This window comes from Rhinolophus sinicus, chromosome 17 (assembly GCF_057876585.1).
Source record: "Rhinolophus sinicus isolate RSI-liver-muscle chromosome 17, RSI-T2T, whole genome shotgun sequence".
In the NCBI taxonomy this organism is placed as follows: domain Eukaryota; kingdom Metazoa; phylum Chordata; class Mammalia; order Chiroptera; family Rhinolophidae; genus Rhinolophus; species Rhinolophus sinicus.
This window is the reverse complement of record NC_142517.1, coordinates 43,474,518-43,498,340: the sequence shown is the minus strand read 5'-3', so window position 1 is coordinate 43,498,340 and position 23,823 is coordinate 43,474,518. Positions and strand designations below refer to the sequence as shown.

Genomic DNA, 23,823 nt, shown 5'->3' with positions numbered 1-23,823 from the left:
GAATTGAAATAATAATTTTATTTTTTATTTTGTGTGTGTGTGTGTGAATTTCTTTTTTTTTTTTTTTCCACCCATCTTACCACCTCGTCCCCTTTGGCAACTATCAGTTTGTTCTCTGTATCTATGGATCTGTTTCTGTTTTGTTTATTCATTTGTTTTCTTCTTCTTCTTTTTCAGATTCTACATATAACTGAAATCATATGGTATTTGTATTTCTCTGTCTGACTTATTTCACTTAGCATGATAATATTCTCTAGGTCCTTCCATGGTGTTGCAAATGGCAAGATTTCATTTGTTTTATGGCTAAGTAATATTCCATTGTGTGCATGTGTGTAAACATATGTATGTGTGCATATGTGTGTGTATCTCTATATATATCACATTTTCTTTATCCATTAATCTATCAATGGACACCTAGGTTGCTTCCATATCTTGGCTATTGTAAATAATGCTGCAATGAACATAGGATTTCATATATCTTTTCAAATTAGTTTTTCTTTTCTTTGAATAAATATCCAGAAGTGGTATTGCTGGGTCTTATAGTAGCTCTGTTTTTAATTTTTTGTGGAATCTCCATACTGTTTGCCAGCAATTTATAATCCCACCAACAGTGTATGAGTTTTCATGTCCTTTTTCTATTTGACCCATATTTCAGGGCCTAATTCAAATTATTTCTTCTCTCCACAACCTTTTAACTGTATTTTCCAGAGAGTAGTCCTGTTATTTGTGTAAACATTGTATCCCCTTTTATAAATAAGTAAGTGCTTGAATCATGTCTGATTTATCTTTACATCATCCACAGGACCAATGCAGTGTCTTGAAATATAAGGCGTCAAAATATTTGATTAATGATTAAATGGTAAATCCAAATTCACAGTGTAAGTTTGACAAAGTTTCTAGCTCTGACTTTTAGTCTTTCTCTATTCTTATACTCGCTGTCTGTGACTAAGTTGTCAATGTACAGAAAGTAGGGTCAATGTCCTCTCTTTTTTTCCTAATACATTTCGTTACAAATGTTAGCTCTAATTCATACATTTTTATATGTGCTTATAACCAAGCAGCTTTAGCTCACTAACATAGACTGACGCTAAGAGAAATCAAGCATTTGCCTGGTGTGGTTTATGGTAACATGTTTTTTCATTGTTTCCATTTATTTTGAAGTGAGAGAGATTGTTTTGTTCAAGTTTCTAAATAGAGATGTTTGGTATTCCAGGTCTGGAATATTTAGCAAGTATCTTCCTACCATCCGATTCTCAAGGGAAATTTGAATAGAATACCCCATTACTGCAAAATATCACTCTTTATGTGGCTGTGGCCATAAGCACTGATATGTAACCCCCAACTGTGGTGGGATGGACCAAATCATTTGCGAACCACAGTGAAAATGTTTGGCCTTTAGTCTAAAACCCAGACAAAGCAAATAAACAAATGACTCCTTGGAAGATTTATGACAGACTCACATTCTCATCTTTACCCTCATGATCTTGCCACTCAGATGGCCATAGGGAATCCCCAGGATTCAATAGAAAGAGACATTTTTACTTTGGGTTAAGAGCAGAGTTAAACTAACTTACACACTGCTGAACCTTGCTAGTCCAGGCAGGTCCCTTCCTTTGGGAAGTAGTCCAATACCCATCTGTAACACAAAAGAGGAAGCCAACAACCAGAGCAAGTAATTTCAAAGTGGAGAATTGTAAGGGGAACAGTCATGTACGCTTTAAAACTCTTTGTCAGGAGAGGTGGGGGACAGAGAAACATACTTGCCCTGAATTTACAGATTAATATTATACTTGAATTTGCCCCATGGCAGTCCTTGCCTTCTTGGGTAAAGACAATGTTTGGGGGACATCTGTAAGAGGGCTCCTACCTGACCTGAAACAACGTGAAATCTTCCTTCCTACTGTGTGTATCATGTTTTATTACATGATTACTTGTTTTGGTGATGGGCTCCCTCCATTTCCGCTTTTCCTAAGCACCTGTTACATATATAAGAAAAAAATACTAATAAGCTCAACAACAACTAAACTGAAATCCTTTAGGATAAATAGGCCGCTGTCTGCGATAGAGGAAGTTGCATACCAAGTAAAACTCCTTGAGCAAAAAAAGAACCACACATACAGGATTTAATTGCCAGAATCTAATTAGTTTCTGACTAGTGCTATAAAACTTAGAGAGAAGCAAAGATAAGTATTTCAGCTAATTTCCTTATATACTGTGAATAAAAGAATGGAAATGATTCTCAAAATTGAATGTTATGAAGTCATTTGCAAAGTATATTAAGTCAGTTCCAGGTAATGAAGTGTCCTTTACAGTTTAAGAGACTTTCGAAGAGCTGACATTTCTCTCATAAAGAACACGGCTCTTGCGGCTTCATTATGACTTCTTGAAACAATCTGAACTTTAGACCTTTTCACCTGCCAGCTGAGGACACATCTACACACTAACTGGTGTTTAACAGTAGTGTGGGGCACCAAGGCTCAAGGTTATTTCAACTGTCATGACCTAAATCTGTGGCCAGGTGACAACCTGTTGAAAGCCTGCTTGATAATACCTAATTTCTTTTGTCTCCTAGCACTCACTGAGTGAGTTGCACGTTATGCTGAACTTTTTCTTTTTTTTTTTTTTAAATCAGACTGCGTGGTGGAAAGTCACTGAGAAATGAATGTCATTATAAAACAATTCAATGCATCACTTCCCTTCCTTTGATGGGTTTGATTCCCTTCACTGGAGGCCCGATAACTTCCCCAAAAGTGGTCTCCTGTGCATGATTACCTTGAGGCAATCTAGATGATGCTACATTAGGGAGGTGAGAGAGAGCAAATATCAAAACAGAAATCACTATGTATAAGTTTGCAAATGAGTCGATTATGCTCCCTTTGCCACCTTCACTAAGAAGGCAAATATGTTGATTTTACTTTGAATTATAGAGATTCAGTTGCTCCTACCTTTAGCTTGGAGGCTGGTAAATCTATCCAACACAGGATTTCATTTTATATAATAGTTATTTTAATGGATCTTTATAGCTCTTATATTAGTTTGTAAGGCTTATCCCTATATGTTTGTACAGAAAAAGAGCATATTTTCTCTTTTGTAATTCAAAAGGCATTGATGGTATATTTTATTCTGGCATGATATATTTGACTTATAATGAGAGTGTTTTCTTTCATTATGTATTTATACATTTATAATTTGTTGACACCATCTATTTTCCAAGCACAATCGTTATTTTTATCTAGAGAAGAAAACATAAGACAGAAGAACCTGTTACTAGGCTACAAGAGCCTAGTTCTTAGCATAGTGCCTGGGAAATAGCAAAATCTGAGTAAATTCTTTGTTAAATTAGTGAAGGAATTAATGTAACGGAAATACTTATGATATATAAAAATATATACAAAATTTTTACTAAGTGAATTCATTGTACTTCTTAATTAACTACATAAATTAACTGTTGATACCAACTGACTCAAGATTGGGCTCTCATATATTTGGAAATATGAGAAGCAATTTAGAGACAAATGTTATTTTTTATAAATATTTTAAGAAAATAGAAAAAAAGTTAAGAAAAAAATGACATAGTTACCAATAATGGAAATGTATAAAATTCTGGCATTTACCTCCTAATATATTCTTAATTTCACTTTTATAATTTCATGTCCAAGGCAATAGAGAAGTATAAAAATTGTTATTGATTCTTAGATAATTAAATGGAAATATTGCATGTTAACACTATTTATGGAGTAATATATGTTGTTTAAATTGTATTAAACTGAATAAATTGTTTGAAACAAATTATATTTAATTGCCTTCTATCTTGAGTGTCTATGATTCCAGGGTTCTGTGATTTTATTTCCGCAAAATAAATTCCATCATTAAAAAATGAACTTCTTATGGAAGGCAGTGTGGAGGTTCCTCAAAAAATTACAAATAGAATTACCATATGACCCAGCAATCCCTCTCCTGGGTATCTACCCAAAAAATCTGAAAACATTTATACATAAAGACACGTGTGCTCCAATGTTCACTGCAGCTTTGTTTACGGTGACCAAGACATGGAAACAACCAAAATGTCCTTCGATAGATGAATGGATAAAGAAGTTGTAGTATATATACACAATGGAATACTATTCGGCGGTAAGAAAAGATGATATAGTAACATTTGTGACAACATGGATGGATCTTGAGAGTGTAATGCTGAGCGAAATAAGTCAGACAGAAAAAGCAGAGAACCATAGGATTTCACTGATATGTGGCATATAAACCAAAAACAACAAAAGAACAAGACAAACAAATGAGAAACAGAAACTCATAGACACAGACAATAGTTTAGTGGTTACCAGAGGGTAAGGGGGATGGGGAGTGGTAGATGAGGGTAAGGGGGATCAAATATATGGTGATGGAAGGAGAACTGACTCTGGGTGGTGAACACACAGTAGGATTTATAGATGATGTAATACAGAATTGTACACCTGAAATCTATGTAATTTTACTAACAATTGTCACCCCAATAAAATTAAAAAATAAATTAAAAAAAATGAACTTCTTAAGATCTGGGAACACTTTTCATTTATCTTAATATTCTCTTTACCTTGCACTTAAATTTTTGTGGAATGAAAAACAGTGAAATGATTATTAATTTCTGAGAATCAAGAAAAATACTCTAAACTTCTTATATAAACATGACATTAGAAAATATGTTTAACAATTTGTTAATATTATTTACCAGGTTACCCAGAGACGTATGAGGATTATGACTGCCATTATTTAATTGTTTGTGGAAATTATTTGAGAAAACACAGTTTCGGGGTCAATGGGAAGAGTACTGGCCTAGGCGCTGAGCGACGTAGGCCTTCTCGTGATCTTACCCATTTAACTTCCTTGGGCCTCTGTTTCCTCAAGTGAGTTATGAGAGATTGAACCAGAGCTATAGTTGTCAATACTTTTTAATCACAATAGCACTTTTTCAAACAGAAATCTTTTTTGGAACTGACATAGGCAGAACAGGTAACATAATGGCTGAGGTGCTGCTGTTGAAATGGGGTGAGGGTTCTCCGCCCTTCCTAGCTCACCCCTCATTTATCCATCTGTCTTTCACCTACCCTAATTTCCTGTGGTAGCCCCTTAGGGGATAAGGGATCCCAAGGAACTCTTATGCACCAAATACGAGCCTCCGTCACTGAATCACTAAAATCCCTTTTAGTGCTAAAATTGTGATTTTTAAGTTCCAATACTAATGTTAGCCTAGATATATCTCTATAAACATGAGACAGAATATAGCCAATTACTCAGTGTGGCTATTATTTATACTGTTGTTTTCTAATTCACATATTCTCACTCACTACATTATGACCATTGAGTGAAATAATAAAGGAGTATATAAGAATAGAGAAAGCTGATAAAGCTCAGACCCCTTTAATTAATTCTAGTGACTGTTCAGTAATGACTGAAGATCTCACTTTCACCTTTCAAAGAATACCTAACACTGGCCAAGCCAGGTCACCATTCTGGGATGATCTGTTATAATGAAAAGTGGAGTCTGAAATGCTTACCAAGAAAATGAGACACTAAGCCTTAGAAATAAATAAGTAAAAACTGTGCAGTAGTGCCAAGGTCCAAGGTGACAAAAGAGAGGCTCAGAAAGGTCATTTAACATTGTGAGACCAGAGGTTGAAATCTAAGTGTAAATTATGAAGTCATAAATGCACCACCCTCAAACACTCCTTATCATTACAGAAATTTAACCATCTCTGTCAAAAATGCGTATTTTATATGGGATCATATATTTCCCCAAGTAAAAATGATGTATTAGAGAGTCAAAAGAAATAAAAACAGATTGCACAAAATACAGCTCATTTCCCCAAAAGGTAAATGTTAAAGGCTGATTTATTTATTTTTTTTAGCAAGCGAGGTGACGGCTTTCATGATATATATATATATATATATATATATATATATATATATATATATATATATATGCCTTTGCAAAAGGCTTTAATCTCTTTAGGTCCCAATTGAAAATGAAAAATCAGAATTAAAGTGGTAATATCTCACTTCAATAAGGGATGAAGATTTCTGGCTTACTTTGGTACCAGGCTAACCTGATAAATGCCTCCCCCAGTTCCCTCTAGGTACATGCCCACACACAGTCTGTGATGGTGTCCAAATGCAAACACCTGCAATCATTAAAGACATTCCTTCCTAAAAATAAGGCTAATGTCAACTGAGGAAAAAGAAAATTAGTAGCCTAATACCTACATGTATTTTTTTCATTCCCTATAATAGCACTCCCACATTTCTCAAAGAAGGTAGGAAAACACCTATTGTTCTCTTTCCAGATCAGAAATACAAGGTCTTTAATAGTGAATCTCCACCCTGGTTATACATTAGAAGCCCTTGAAGATGGCCTGAGATAGAATTTCAAAGATTTCCATCACCCCTCCAATATTCCCATCTCCTGGTTATTTAATCAAATGCTAATCTATGGCAATGAAAGAATTTTGTTGACAGAATTAAAGTTAGCTACTAGTCAACTAATTTTAAATAAAGAAATTATCCTGGATTAGCCAGGTGTGTCAATGCAATACAGGGGCGGTGGAAAGCAGTAAGGAAGAGTATAATAGAAGAGTTAGAGATATACTGCATAAAAGAAGGCAGGAGAAATGAGGCAGAAGTGGCGATCAGACTTATCTAAATCATCTGAAAGACTCAACCCACCATTACTGGTTTTGAAGACAAAGAGGGCATTAGCCAAGGGACACTAAAGTTCTCTGGAAGTTGAATATAATCCAAGCCACAGCTAGCAAAGGAAAAAACAAAAAACAAGGAACAAAACAAAAATAACCATCAGCTCTACAGCTCCATAGAAATGAATTCTGGCAACGACCTGAATGAGTCCAGAAACCGTCTCCCCCAGGCCCTCCAGAAAAGAATGCAGCCCTGCCTACAATTTCATATGTCCTTTGTGAACTTAGAGTAGAAAAACTAGCTGAACTCAATGGACTCCTGACCTACAAAAGTATGAAATAATAAATCATTGTTGTTGTAAGCCATTAAGTTTGTGATAATTTGTTACAGCAGCAATACAACAATAAAGCATGGCTTTACTCTTTTTAAAACCTAAAAATCTTAATCAGTATCTGTGGAAATAAAGCCAGACACCAATATTTTTCAAAAGTTTCCTAAGTCAGTGCTAATCAACCTTTAATGCGGATAGGAATTCCAGGCATGTTGTAAAAATGTAGATTCTGATTATTAAGTCTTGGGTGATACCTGACTTGAAAGACACACCAGATGAATGCCGATGCTTCTGATTGGAAGACCACACCTTGAGAAAGAATGCCCTACATGATTCTAAATTCACCAGTCTTCTCTCTAATGTGGCTACCACATTTAGAAGTGGCCAGAGTACTATTATTTCAGGAACCCCATCATTCTACATCAATTTTAAGACTGCAAATTAGCAAAGTAGAAGTAGAAGCTGGGTGATACAGAAAGTAAAGGCAGAGGGCCCAGAATACACCCTGACATGTGTGGACCCAACAAGCATACCGCCAGCAGGTAGGATTTTTCAAGATTGAACTTTGGCAGGGTGAAAGTAGAAATTCTAATTTTTGAGTTCTTAATTGGTTCATAACACCACAGAAAGAGGCCCTAGGAACAATAGGAAAATCTCACCATTGTGAAGCAGAAAAACAATAGATGAAGAGTGGTTAGGTTCTCTTGATTATCAGCTGAAGACCTGAGAAACGGGTTCAATAGGCAGGCAGCTAACTAATAGGAAGAGCCACAGGAAATCCAAATAATTTATCTTAGCAACTAAGTTTCGATAGATATTTCCTCATTTCCTTTAAAAAAAAAAAGTGGTGGGGGGTGGGGCTAGGAACCTGAAGAAAATTTAGAATGACATTCTGCATTGTCCCCAGGATACAAGAAGACATAGCATCTATTAAAATAAGGAGGAGGAGGAGAAGGAAAAGAAAATTCGGAAGAAGAAATGATACAGAAAAAAATTATATGAAAAAAATAGGGTAACTTTTGAGGGGAATAGTATGGAAAGGACCATGAAGAGAGTTTTTGGAGGCTGGTGATGTTCTGCATCTTGAACTTAGGCCTGTTACACAGGTGTATGTACAATGTAAAAATTCATCAAAATGTGCTTTTGATACATGTGCTTTTCTGTACATTATTTTACTTTAGTAACAAAATTTAAAGGTACAGAAATGATTAATGAATAGTAGAAAGAAAAGGCAATAGGGATAGATGAAAAGAAGTCTCCATGTGGGAATGCAGAATTGCAATGAAATTAAAATTACAATAGCAGACATAAAACCTGAAATGCAACATTGAATAGAAACACTCAGAAATCTAACGAGTTATGTAAATAACTAATTTGTAGAGCTCTCAAAATGAAAAAGCGCATGAAAACTTTATAAAAAACTATAAGAGGAAAGATGACATTAATAATGGAGAATAAAAATGTAACTGAGAATCGTAGGTTCTCTCAGGGAAGAAATTCAAAAATTTGAGGCATAAGTAGAAAGAATAGTCCAGAGCTGAAAATACACTTGTTTTTCACATTTTAACAGAGCTACCTTGGCTTTAGTCCAAGAGAAATTTATGAAAAAATTATTTAAGATACATTCAAAACCAAAAAATTAAATAAAATAATAAAATTTAAACTCACACAAGCATTTAAGAGAAAAAAAAATAATATCATGAGGATAGGAATGTTTTTCTATAATCTTTCCCACTATGTGGGAAAGAAAAAAACCTGGCATATATTAGTCACTGAATATTTGTTGAAAAATAAATAGAAAAGAGAACAATATTTCAACACTATTTATCACAAAGAAAGAAAACTGTAAATTTCTTCTCAGAGAAAGAAATGCAGAAGAAAAAAATATATATATGTACTCATGTTTAAGGGGGGAAACATCTCTTGGGAAGGAATTTCATATGCAGTTAAACTTCTTTTCATAGGTAAAGATAATAGACACACAATTTCATATATGGACTCAGAAAATACATTATTTATCAACCCCTCTGAAAAGAAAAAAAAATTGAAGGTATATTTCAGCTTCCTAAAGATTATCAACATAAGAATTCATGATTATGGGTATGTTTAAAAAGGCAATGATGAGCATTCAAATATGTTAAATATAGAACTAAATCTAATTAAAGTTTTAATATAAACAGCTAAAATAAATATCAATGGATTTCTTAAAATAAAAATCAGTGATATGAGAGTGGTGTTTTACCAATAATTATCTGAGTTCTAATTATATAAACAGATAATAATAAGTGAAGCAAGGGAATCATGGTAGAGGAATGAGAGAGACTAAGAAAGAATTAAAGTGGAATAAATTCCTCATTTTAACTATGGAATATTTTTAAATGTATCATTTAATCCTTGAGTTTGATTATCATAGGAATATACAATATTTGTAATACTCAAAGGTGACTTCTATTAGAATTACAAAACATAGAGCTAGCTTACAGTTGAAATCACAGAATAAAGTAAAAGTGTACCAAATATAATCTATACAAAAAAATAAAATAATATATAGCATTTGAAAAGATGAGCAAATTAAGACAAAAATATCAGATACAATAATAATTGTGAGTAGGTTGAACCACCCCCATAAAAGACAGAACTTGTCACAGTGGGTACGAGCAAAATCAAACCATATGTGCCTCTTCAAAAATAATGAATAAGAATTAACGTGAGAAAGGAAAAGAAAGTGTAAGATATTTATCAACAAAACACAGACAAAAAGAAAATGGAGAGGGATATTAATTCATAAAACGCACAATTTGAGGCAAAAAAATCATTAAATTTGAAAACAATTATTGATTAAAAGAAGTAACAATGAATATTTTAAGATAAATAAAATAGCAAATTTCATAATTTAGAAACTCTAGAACATGTTGACAAGAAACACTTGTAGTATATGTGCTGCCGAAGCGAGCACAAGAAACACTTGTACAAAACATTAAGTTAGAAATAAAGTAAAATAAATTTTGATTAACTTTTCACACTATAGATTAAACTCTGGCCCATGAGGAATATATGATTCCTTGTGACCTGGTTCCAAGAGCAAACCTCTCACTTCTGGCTGATAGATCACCTGGAAACATGTTATTGCTGCCACACCAGGCTTTGAAATTCTAGCAGCTAGAAATCTTCCTCATGCATATTAACTTGAGGCAAGGCTAATTTGCTTTTAATTACTAGATACTTATTCCAGGCCTGGCTTACCATTTATAGTTATGTCACTTTTCTCAGAAAAGCGTCAGCCAGGCCTTTTCTTCCCTAATGGCCTGTGCACTGAACTTCTGCTATGTATCAAGCCTGAGACACCTGTGTTATGATCAAGGTACAAGAGGGAGGTGTTGTATACAGGTCTACCTCATTCTATTGTACTTCACTTTATTGTGCTTTGAAGGTATTGCATTTTTTACAAATTTAAGGTCTGTGACACCCCGGAGTTGAGCAAGTCTGTTGGCGCCATTTTTCCAACAGCATTTATTCACTTTCTGTCTCTGTGTCACATTTTGGTAATTCTTGCAATATTTAAAAAAAAAAAACTTTTCATTATTATTGTATTTGTTATAGTGATCTGTGATCAGTGTTCTTTAATGTTACTATTGTAATTGTTTTGAGGCACCATGAACAATATCCACATAAGAAAGCAAACTCAATTTATAAATATTGTGTGTGTTTTGATTGCTCCACCAACGGGTCATTCCCCCATTTCTCTCTTTCTCCTTGGGTCTTCTATTCCCTGAGACACAAGAATATTAAAACTAGGCCAATTAATAAGCTTACAATGGCCTCTAAGTGTTCAGGTGAAAGGAGAAGTCACACATTTACCACGTTAAATCAAAAGCTAGAAATAATTAAGCTTAGTGATGAAGGCATGTCAAAAGCCAAGATAAGCTGAAAGCTAGGCCTCTTGCACCAAAGGATTAGCCAAGTTGTGAATACAATAAACAGTTCTTGAAGAAAATGTAAAGTGCTACTCCAGTGAACACAAATGATAAAAAAGTGAAACAGCCTTATTAGTGAGCTGATATGGAGAAAGTTTTAGTGGTCTGGATAGAAGCTCAGATCAGCCACAACATTACCTTAAACCAAAGCCTAATCCAGAGCAAGGCCCTAACTCTCTTTAATTCTATGGAAGCCTGAGAATTGTCAGGAAGCTACAGAAAAAAATGTTTGAAGTTAGCAGAGGTTGGTTCATGAAGTTTAAGAAAAGAAACCATATTCACAGTATAAAAATGCAAGGAGAAGCAGAACGCATGCTGATATAGAAGCTGCAGCAATTTATATGTGAGATCAAACTAAGATAATAAATGAAGGTGGTTACACTATTAACAACATATTTTCAATGTTGAGGAAACATCCTTATATTGGAAGAAGATGCCATCTAGGACTTTCATAGTTGGAAAGAAGTCACTGCCTGGCTTCAAAGGACAGGTTGACTCTCTTTAGGGGCTAATGCAGTTGGTGACTTGAAGCTGAAGCCAACGCTTATTTACCATTCTGAAAATCTTAGGGCCCTTAAGAATTATGCCAAATCTATTCTGCCTGTGTTTATAAATGGATATAACAAAGCCTGGGTGATAGCATATTTGTTTATAATATGGTTTTCTGAATAGTTTAAGCCTATTGTTTAGATCTATGCTCAGAAAAAAAAGAGATGCCTCTCAAAATCTTACTGCTCATTGACAATGCACCTGACCATCCACGACCTCTGATGGAGATGGTACAATGAGATGAATGTTGTTTTCATACCTGCTAAGGTAACATCCATTCTGCAGCCCATGGGTCAAAGAGCAATTTCAATTTTAAAGTATTATTAATTAAAAAACACATTTCGTTAGGCTCTAGCTGCCATAGACAGTGAATCCTCTAATGAATCTGGAAAAGTAAATTGAAAACATTTTGGAAAGGATTCACCATTCTAGAGGACATTAAGAGCATTCATGATTCATGGGAAGAGATTGAAATATCAGCATTAACAGGAGTTTGGAAGAAGGTGATTTCAACCATCATGGATGACTTTGTGGAGTTCAAGACTTCAGTGAAGAAAATAACTGCAGTTGTAGTGGAAACAGCAAGAAAACTAGAATTAGAAGTGCTGCCTGAAAATGTGGCTGAATTGCTGCAATCTCATGATAAAACTTTAATGGATAAGGAGCTGCTTCTTATGGATACACAAGAAAGTGGTTTCTTGAAATGAAACCTACTCCTGGTGAAGATGCTGCGAAGATGACAGAAATGACAACAAAGGATTTAGAACATTACATAAACTTAGTTGATAAAGCAGTGGCAGGGTTTGAGAGGATTGACTCCAATTTTGAAAGAAGCTCTACTGTAGGTAAAAGTGCTATCAAACAGTATCTCATGCTACCGAGAAATTGTTCATGGAAGGGTGAATCCACGTGGCAATCCTCATTGTCTTATTTTAAGGAATCAGTACAGCCACCCCAATCTTCAGCAACCACCACCCTGATCAGTCAGCAGCCATCAACATCAAGACAAGACCAGCAAAAAGATTATTACTCACTGAAAGCTCAGGTGATAGCATTTTTTAGTAATAAAGCATTTTTAAATTAAGGTATGTACATTTTTTAGACATAATGTTAATGCACACTTAATAGACTGCAGCATAGTATACACAGAACTTTTATACACACCAGGAAGCCAAAAAATTAATGTGACTTGCTTTACTGAAATATTCGTTTTATTGTGATGGCCTGGAACCAAACTGGCAGTAGCTCTGAGATACGCCTGTATTTCTCCAAAGTAGATTTTGAGAGATGGGACGAGCCAGCACAAAGGTTAGTGTAAAGAGGTGCAATGGTCCCAGAAAAAGAGTATGATTAACATGAACACTAGAATTGTCAAAAATAAAGGTACTTGTAACATAATCCTGCTTTATATTGAATAAGCCACAACCTCTGCCTTCAAGGAACTTCCAGAAGGGAAGCAAGAACACTTAACCTTATCACTTAAATTTTATAAAGTACTCACCTTTGATAATCGTCTTGTCAGGTAGGTCACAGCTATTGTGCCCATTTTATAAACAAAGAAGCTGAGCTTTGCAATGGATGAATAACTTACTACGATCACTTGGCTAAGTGGCAGAGTCAGGAACTGGACCCTTTCAATTTCTTTGGAAGGAGAGGAAAAAGATACTTTTCCTCTACCATCTAGGTGCTCAGGCTACAATAGGAACCTGTAAATCAGACTGACAAAAGACTGATTAATAAGAGAAAAACAAACAGAAGTTTATGAACATGCTCATTGTTCAGGGGAGCACTTAACAATGAGTAACTCAAAGGGTGGCTAGAACTTGGGCTTACGTAGCATCTTACAAAAGAACAGATTTTTAGAGAAGTGAGAAGACAAAGGAAAAGGACTTTGAACTTCTGGAGATGGAAATTGTGGGAGGGAAAAATATATTGGGAAACTAATGGTAGATAAAGGCTAGTTTTAGCCAGGTCTGTTATGTAGATTCTTCTGGTGTTTTGGGGCTGATAAGGTTCCAGAGTTGTCTTTAGTAATTAATTTCCCTCCTTTCTGGTAGGTAGGGGAGAGGAGGCACCTTTACAAATTTATGGCCTGCTTTTAGGCAAATAAGGGGATGGCAGAGAGCTTTTTCTGTATCTGCTTCCTCTCAATTACTTTCAACTCAAAGTCATCCTTATGCCAAAGTGGCATATTTTGCTATCTTTGGCATATGGCATATTCTGCTACCTTTCACTTTCATGCTTTCTCTTAAAAAGTACCACAGGTACACTTGTTGCCTCTTCAGTTCCTCCTGGGAATCAACATTTGGAGGGAATTCATGGTGTTTGCTGCAGACTATTGCTATAGCAGCAATAGATCACAGGCTCTTCTTAGCTTTGTGACTGCTCAAGAGATTGGCAAGCACAATACCACGAAATAATTTCTTCAGTCTCTTAGAATAAAGGGCCTGAACTTTGACAACCACAAGGGATCCCACAAAGATTTGGCCCAGCTTAGGATCAGTCTGTTGGCCTCTAGAGCAGCAAAATAAATAGTTATGACCTGCCTCTGCTTCAGCTGGAAGGACTAGCTCTGCCTGATCTCTGTCCACTAGCGTGACAGCAATATTAACTTCAGGTTTCATTTCTGCCTCAACCTCTGCCCTCAGTGTGTCAGCAGGAGCCTGGGAATTTGAAGACTGATACTTGGTACACATTTGGATTCTGAGTAATTCTTAACTTTTTTCAAATTAGGAACATCATTAGAAATTTTAAATCATTATACATATTGGGGACTGAGCCACCCAGTGAGTCGGCAGTATTAAAGAATGTGGAAATGAATGATCTCTTGGTGATCTGATTCCCAATTAAGATCTGTCAATTCTTTTAAGCACTGACTCATTTGTAACTTATCAAAAATGGAAAGTGTTTAATTAAGAGTTTGAAGTTCTAGAAAGCAGAGAAAGACTTGAAAGAAATGAGCTCCAGTCAGATTTTTGAACCCAAACCAGTGAACTTACTGTGTAAATCACCTGGGAGAATAACTAGCTGGCTTTAATCTTTCTTCCCAGGTTATTGCTACCCGAATACATCTTAAATAGAGAAGGTTTTTAAATTTTTTTAAGTTTTCTCTTTTTAAAGCTCTTTAAAATAATAAAGTGGTTCAGCTTTTATATAAAGAGCCAGGGTAACTTTTGAAAGAGAGAAAACATCATTATACTCTTTGTTTGTATCGCTAAGTAAAACACATTGCCTGATTAACAAATGTCTTTGATCAAGGGTGCTGAAAGTAGCTGAGTTGGTTAATGAAATATAGTATATTGATTTGGAAACTGCAGTGTTAATTATCTGAAGAAAGAAATACTGATTATTGAACATGATTTCTTCCTCCCAGATATTCAAACTACATGTACTTGTACTTGCCATAAAAAATATAGTCTCATGAGAGAAGATGGAGAGATGGGAACAATCCTACTGTTCTCTTAGAGGCCACTTCCACTGAAATGGAGGAGTGATTATATCAGACTTCCTGTGACAAGTCTATGGAGTTGACAAGTCTATAGAGTCAAAATAATTGTGTTAATGTTCTCTTCCCTTTATTCTCCTTCACTGGGCTTAGATCCAAGTGAGAGATGCTCTGCTCTGCACCCCATACTTTAGGAAGTCCTGCAAGAGCAATGTACAACAGAAATGGACCAACCTATAGCACTAAAGATCCACTCCAGCTCCCAGGTAAGTGCTTCTCTGCATCTCTTCCCGATGGCCCCAAAATAAAAAGCAGTGAGGTCTTAATTCCATGAACGATTGCTATGCCGTGACACAGGAGACAGACACTGCTTCAGAGTCCCAAGAAGAGTTGAATGGTGGCAGCATTCAGGTTAAAGGAAAGACAAATTCATCCTTCCTTTCAGAAAATGTGACTGCCATAGAGTCTTGCATAATGAAAAGTCAATTTCCAAATAGTGTCAATGTCCATTTTTCAGCCTCTCTTTGTGTTCCAAATCATGTTTCTGAAATTACTGACAAGTCACCCTGGTATATGTAACAGGTATTTGTAACAAAGTGGCTGAATAAACATTTTGCAATATTAGGCAATTATTGTCATTCTAAATTTGCATATATATATACATAGATGAATTGAGATTCTGATTTATTATATTGACAAATAGAATTGCAAACAGGTTTATTTTTATAAAAGTATTTTAAAAGACTAAATTTTGTAATTTATTCAATTAAAAAATTCAGGTGTTAAAATTATTTTGACTTGAATTTCTAATACACATTAAATATAATTTATATTTTGATTTTAATTTTAATTAAGACTTTAAATATTTTATTGAAAAGAACTATTTCAAAACATAAGAATACTTTAAATTTTTTTATCTCTTGTATTTGCTTTAATTTATATTTTTCAGAGAATATATTCACATTCTGCATAGTTTGAATAAAATTATACTATTAATAACACTTTCTAATACTTCAGATCAATGTGAACTAATACATCAAATCATGGTTAAAATAGAAAATAACCTTGGGGCTGAGAAAAGAAATATCCTGTAGAGAAAACATTAAAACTCCAAAAAAATAATTTGTTTAACTTTTCAAAAATGAAAACTAAAAGATAAATAAAATGTCATAACGTTTGAGCAGGACATTACAAAATCTTTATTTTTTTTATTTAAATAATTATGAATCAAAGCAATGACAATGAGCAAGGGAATTGCTCTGATCAAATATAAAATTTTAATGGATCATGTGATGTCTTCAATAAATTAAGATTATAATTGCTGATCAAAACATTGGGGATAAAAAAAATACTCACGTTAAATTCCCAACTTAGAAGCAACAAATGCAACTGTAGCCTGCCTACTAAAACAAATTACTTTAATGAAATCAGCAAATTGGATATAAAAAACAAAACTTGGGAGCTTTACTATGTTTATTAAAAATTATCATCATGTCCTCTGACAGTGGAACCTATTCTAGAAAAATGCAATTTGAATAAAATCATTCCTTATGATTTTCCATTGGCTGAGCATTGCAGAAAATTTTAGTTGACACTACAATTACTTCAAATGAAGAGAAAGACAGTAAAAACTGCCCTTTCTATTCTTTGTTCAAAGACAAAGGGTTTTGCTATTACTATTATGTGTTTCACAACCAATCTTCCTAGATGAGTTTTGACCAATGTCACATTTGTGACTGAAAACATTTAGTCTGTTGATAACACACACACTGTGAAACATAAAACATCATTTGCATCCACAAAAATAAACATGCAATTACTAGAACTGAAACTATTTGAATCAATAGCAAACAATGGATAGCTTTTAATAAAGACTAGTAAATGTGAATACAGAGCACTGGACTGTTGTTTTTGTGGCACATTTACTTTGTGGCCCTATTAGCACAATATTACATAAAATAGCAGAGCATTTCTAAATTTTGTAAAAGTCATTTTAAAGGGTGATACTAGAAAGGCCAAACATGTAAGACACTTTAAAATATTGTAATAAATGTCACTATTTAGAATCAACTACTTAGCAAACACATGTTTGCAAAATAGGGGAAAAAGCCGATTGTTTGTGCTCTGTATTTTTGGTTTAGAGTTTGTGGTAATTAGCAATAATTTCTTAATCAGGGCTGTACTATTTGGCTGAAAGTTTCTCATCCTGAAATTGGGGGATTTTAAGGACAAAGGAAACAGTAGTGAAGAATTCTGCTTGTCTGATGCAGCACTTTAGTGGGATGCGGCCTGCAGTCAAAGCCATGACACAGGAATTGATTTCTGACTCTGTTACATCCACAGTCTGTGAGTCAGCAAGGCTGTTAATGTCAGCATCTGGTTTCTCGTCTATAAAATGTCTACAGTTCCATCTTTTTCAAATAACGCTGGGGATTAATGAACAGATACGATATAATACATTCTCATAAGCTAGTAAGTACTATAGTTCTGAACACAATTCTCATTATGTACGTATTTAAAGCCTACTTGTGTCTCCATTTATTACAATTTTTAAAGTTTAATTTGACATTTAGACTATCATTTTTATACATTACTACCTATCTATCTATCATGTATCTGTCTGCCTGTCTGTCTATCCATCTAATCTTTCTATCTGTCTGTCTGTCTGTCTGTCTGTCTGTCTGTCTATCCACCCATCTATCCTACCATCTTCCCCGTGAATTGAAAAAAGATGAACTCAGGTTACTTGGGAATACCGTGTTTGCCCTTATTAATGCCAGTTTCAGCATCAGGCAACTCATGGGTTTCTCGGTGGAATCATACTGAGCATCCAAAAGCAATACAAAAATAGCTCTCCTGAGGATGAACAGGAATTCCACACTTCTTTAAAAGGCAGACGAATAATTATGTTCCATATGATCTAATATAAACATTTACATCTGTTAGACATACATCTTCCATAAATTCTGGCAGAACCAAATACAATTCACAAACAGTTAGATTAGTATGTAATTGCCTTATTTTGCAATGCACATTGTGTGCTGTTATTTCAGAAAACATACCAACTAAAATCATATTTACCTTAGATAAATACATCCTGTATATTTTCAATAAAGTGATAGAAGTCACCACAATAATTGGAAAACCACATATGTTTGAGAAAAACGCCAAAGGGGAGAAAATTAATTTTGATTATGGTAGTATGTTTCTTGAGCTGAAACAGAATATTGAATTGCTGGTGGCACTCACATGTCTTCATTACTGCCGTTAGCAAATCTTTATCTACTTCTGGAGTCTATAAAGGCATAGTGTATCTTATATAATTCCTGAGACAGTGTTATGAAAATGATTCAATAATAAGCAATATTCAGACCTCTATGATGAAGTATAGAGTCCAAATCAGTTCAGAGAAGGTGGTTTTCAATCTTTCATTTTTTCTTTCACATTCTCTTATTTAAATATCTTCCAAGTAAAATTATGACTATCATGATTCTACAGCACATTTCAAGCTGAGAGCATTATGTGAATTTACTTATCATCCAATCGTTTTCAATATTCTAGTTCTTTGGACAGATGGTTTTCACATTGTTTTTATTGAGAGCAACTATAAGGAATACATTTTATGTCCTGACATAGTATACATACCACCCACCCACACAAAAAACACACATATACAGAAACAAATTTTTTGAAATAATACATTTCCTGATGATTACATTTTCACTTGTTCTATTTTCTTCTATTCTATAGCTTTATAAAATACTGGTCACTCGATTGAATTGATTTCATGTCTCAGTAATGTGCAGCTGGAAAAACTGCCTTATCAGTGGTTTTCAAAATCACATGTAGTGCTCAGTTTTGCAGCAATATATTAAAATTGGAACAAGCAGAAAAGACTAGCATGACACGTGCACAAGGATGACAAACAAATTTGTGAAGAATTCCATACTTTGAAAATAAAATAACTTACCCCCTACCAGTGCATCTGTGCATTTTGTGATCCTCCTCTTCATGTAAAGTTTTTTGTTGTTTGGGTTTTTTCAGTCAGCACATCTACAGCTGGAAATGTTATTTGGTGTTGTGTATCTTGTGAAGTCTCAGTTGAAGGTTCTGTGTGTTGATGCCTCTTTAGAGCCCTTGCCCTTGTGTTAAGGGGGGCATTTTTCAAATAGGTTTGTTTTGCATCTCGTGTTGGATCCCTGTGTGGTGAACATACTGGAGTTTATTATTTTATTTTTTTATTTTAAGCTGTTTGCACTGAGACTAACAGCCCAGGGAGTTTTTTGAAGCATGGGTTGAAATTGCCCTTTGAAAACAAATCTGGACAAACATGTGTCTCAGAAGCTGTTCGGGGGATGTGATTGGGCCTTGTCCTTTCACCTTCTCTCTCCCTCTTTGCGTTAACAAAAATAAAAGCAAAAGCAACTACAAAAAAATAAATAAGTAAATAAGTAAGTAAGTAAGTAAGTAAATAAATAAGTAAATAAATAAATAAATAAATAAATAAATAAATAAATAAATAAATAACTTGGAGAGCTGTCCATTGATGGTTGAATGGATAAGCAAAATGTGGCATATAAAAGTAATGGAGTATTATTCAACCATTAACAGGAAGGAAATTTTGACACATGCTACATGAATGAATCTTGAAAATATTATGCTAAATTAAATAAGCCACTCACAAGAGGACAAATACTGTATGATTTTACTTGTGTTAGATAACTAGAATAGTCCATTTATAGAGACAGAAAACAGAATGGTGATTGCCAAGGGTTGGGGAAGGAGAAATAAAGAGTTATTGCTTACTGTATATAGAGTTTCAGTTTTGCAAGATGAAAAGAGTTCTGGAGATGGATGGTGGTAATGCTTGCACAAAAACTAAATAGACTTAATGCCACAAAAATTTACACTTAAAAATGGTTAAGATGGTAAATTTTATGATATGTGTATTTTGCCATAGTTTCATTTTTTTTTTTTAATTACTTGAAGAAACACAGATTGCATTGGCATATTTCAGATTTACTGAATCAGGGATAGGGACTCTGAATCTGGGGATTTTTAAGAGCCAGCCCAGTGAATCTGATGCAAAGTGGTTTGGGAACCACTGCTTTAGAATATAACAATGACTTCCTTTTCCAACACCCAAATTCGGTAGCCATTTCTCTGAGAGAAACAAAAAGTATGGGGTAAGATCCTGCAGAAGCCTAACTTTGAACTTGATCATGAATTTAAAAATAAAAAAACTGATTAAGAATTTTTCAAGTGAGACACTAGTTATGTGTGTGGGTATTAAATAAAGAGAAAGAAACTTTTCCAGAAGAGACAAAAGATAATATTAAAACACACAAGGCCTACTGCTGTTTATTCTATTTCTTTGTAGTCGTATTCAGGGTCTTCTCTATTGAAAAAAGCTACCGTTTAGTCTGTTTAGACTGGTTGCTATAACAAAAATACTAGAGATTGAGTTGTTTATAAACAACAGATCTTCATGTGTTCTATCAAACTACTTAAAAACAAACAAACAAACAAACAAACAAACAAACATTTATTTCCCACATTTCTGAAGAATGGGAAGTCCAAGATCATGGAGCTAGTAGATTCAATATCTGGTGAGAGCCTGCTTCCCAGACTGAGTATTTCCTCTGTAATCTCATATGGTAGAAGGGGTGAGGAGCTCTCTAGGAGACTGTTTTATAAGGGCACTAATTCCATTCAGAAGGGCTCTGCCCTTATGACCTAATCACCTTCCAAACCTCACACCCCAATAGGATTTGACATATGAATTTTAAGGGGACACAAGAATTCAGACCATAACAGCTATCTCTTTTTGCCTTTTATATACCAAGTCCTTTACATACATCAATTTATCTAAATTGTAATTTCCCAGTTAGATTTCACATTTTTATTTTAAAGATGGGGAAATGGAGGCTTAGAGATGTTAATACCTTGCCCAATGTTATCAACTCATACTTGGTGGAAACCATACCTACCCAGCTAAAAACCTTTTGTCGTTGCAACACTGCCCTGCGTCTCTACATGATTTCATTACATTCTTCCACAGCACAGTGCAGTAGACCTCATTACTCTCATTTTAAACATAAGAAGAGAACCTCAGGGAGATGAATTTATGAAGGTTACACAGGAAGCCTTCCACGTTTTGAATTGATTTCCATCCATAAAATAAAGCTATTTTAACTCTGAGAAATATATTGAAGATACCAAATAAAATTGAATGTCATTAAACCAATGCAAGAATGAGTAAAATCTTGATTAATAAGAAAAGTTCCAGGCACCAATGGTTAATTGAAGGTTAACCAGAGGCTTCTTTTTAGTTTAACCTTTAATGCTAAATATCCTTTCAAAATATTAGGTTGGTGCAAAAGTAATTGTTATTTAAAAAGGTAAAAATTATTGCAAAAACCGCAATTACTTTTGCACCAACCTAATAGATTGAGCCACATCCTGGTTTATGTAAATTTAGTGTAATGAACACAATTAAATCTTTCTCTGAGGTTTTCTTTTTTTTTTTCTTTTGCAACTTCTATATATCCTTGCAGATGTAAATCATACAGGAAATCGATTTGAATTTTTATAGAAGACATGAAAGAAATTAAAAGTGGCTCTTTTGACCAGGTCTCTAACAGGATCTTATATGGTCTCTTCCTTTAAAATAAAGTACCAAAACAGTCCCAGTTCTAGTTTTTTGTTTGTTTGTTTTTCTTTGTTTGATTCAAGGTTGGTCTGGAGAAGACAATTATACAACTGAACAGTACTTTATGTCCTTCCTCCTCCAAATGGGATAATAGATTGAAAAACTATTAATATCTTTCTGCTTACATAGTGTATTCCCTTATAGCAAGGAAAAGGTACATTTATGACACTGTAGATTGTTCAGAGATAATAAAATCTCCAAACTTCCTCATTAATTAGAAAAAACATAAAGGTGCAGATTTCTCGTAGGAAATCAGTAAAATCCCCACTCTGAACTTTTGACCTCAATTTCCCTTTGCCCAGCCTGAGACACATAAAATTTCCCTTTATGCGCCATCCATCACCTTCACTATTTTCATTGACAGACATTTGTTGAAACAAAGAATAAGACTTGGGAAAGAGTTAAGTCATAATCAGAGAGATGCCAGAAGCAGCTACTGAAAGTGCTTTGGGTGTCTTTTTTGGCTAGTCAACACCATAGCCTTAGCAGATTAACAAAATAATATAAGAAATAGATTTCATTGTTGAAATTAGTGATTTTAAGAATAGAAACTAAAATACTTTGGAAACATTTACTCTGTCACAAGACTATAGTTTAAGAATCTAAACAGACATTTACTTTTAAGAATGGCACCCTACATTTGATTGCTACAGAGGCCTCTATCTAAACACTAAAATGGAGTGTTGGCCACCCAAGTCTAACTAGATAGTCAGATGAATCCTATTGCTATAATATTGCATTTATCTCGAGTGAAACTTTCATCCTAGGTACAGTCTTGTCACCTTAAAATAAATGAATGAATGAATGAATGAATGAATGAATAAATAAATAAACAAATAAATAACAAAGCTGAGACTGGATAGAGCTTATAAAACTATTTTCTGTATGCTTGCTATTAAATTAGTATATTTGCAGAATAATTTCATTTTTACTCAGCTTTCTTTTTTTAGAAAAATGGTATAAGAGCAGTATCTCACCCTCTTCTGCTTATAACTATTGGCTATCAATTATCATCCAAAGCAGCCTAAATATTTGTATGTCCAAGTTTGTTTAGGTCAGTTTATAATGAGATATCAAAATAAAGCTTTCATGATCATGCCTAAGGATATTCAGCCAGCGAATAGACTAGATGATCAATAAAATCCCTACTACTTTAAAGACACAGAACTCTTCATATGAGTCTACATTCAGAACATTCCTAGAAAACGAATCACTTCTCTGGAATAGCTTGATGATTACAAATGTCTTTGACAAGAACAACTTGCTCACAGCCATATTCTTGGACTGGTAGTTCCTTTATAGAAGTTGATTTGCTATGATTTGCTATGACATTAAGTGAGAATATAGAAATTGTGATGAAAACCCAGGCCCGGAATATGGAAGGGGTTGTAAATAGATAGTCCACTTGAATGGGCAGTGACAGGACATGGCTACCTGAGAGAAGCTGAGGAGCTTCCCCAGTTAATGTGAAAAGTGACCTGAATTCCCGATGCATACAATCATCTTAGAGAAAAGAGTAGACTGCTCTCTTCTCCTCCTCTACATAACCCTCTCAGACTTCCTGCTGCAATTCAAGATTTCTGCTTGTAGGGTAAGCTTAACCTTTACCTGAATCTCTCATTACAGATAAAGAGAAAATTATGGGGGAGATGCCAGATGACTGAGCTGGAAGATCCACAACAAGGCACCTAATTTAAACAGGTTTGGTAGACATAGGATTCTCACTTCTAATATATTGACTGGGAAAGCCAAGTGTCCCTGATGTCTAGTTGCAAACAGTTAACAGATACAAAACCCAAAACTTATATTTTCCAGCAGAAAATCTGGCTCCAGGTTTGTGAATGTTATTTATGTTATTAAGAAGGCTAAATGTCACTTATATTTATCATCACATTTGTAGAGCTGGCTATTAGATATCTTATTCTTCAAAGCTGTTATATTTTGTGGTTGGAGACATATCCATATACCATATCACCCCTCTCTCTAATACTTACCAAGTTGATGACAGAGAGAGAGAGTTGCGTAACCTGATGAAATATCCCAGTGGCAATCTTGTGGTTACTGATTGTGCTTTCTAAACTCCTCACCTTCCCCCTTATCCCCACACCCCCTCCCATCTAGCAACCCTCAG

At 34.5% G+C, this 23,823-nt stretch overlaps 1 long non-coding RNA gene and 1 other non-coding gene across 6 annotated transcripts in view; one reads left to right on the top strand and one right to left on the bottom strand.

Moving 5' to 3' along the window:
* LOC141570624 (uncharacterized) overlaps window positions 1–23,823 on the bottom strand; it is a 757,454-nt gene that overhangs the window by 71,762 nt on the left and 661,869 nt on the right. The window lies entirely within an intron of this gene.
* LOC141568041 (U6 spliceosomal RNA) lies at window positions 18,830–18,933 on the top strand. The gene has a single exon (XR_012491060.1). It is a non-coding gene; the product is annotated as a U6 spliceosomal RNA (small nuclear RNA).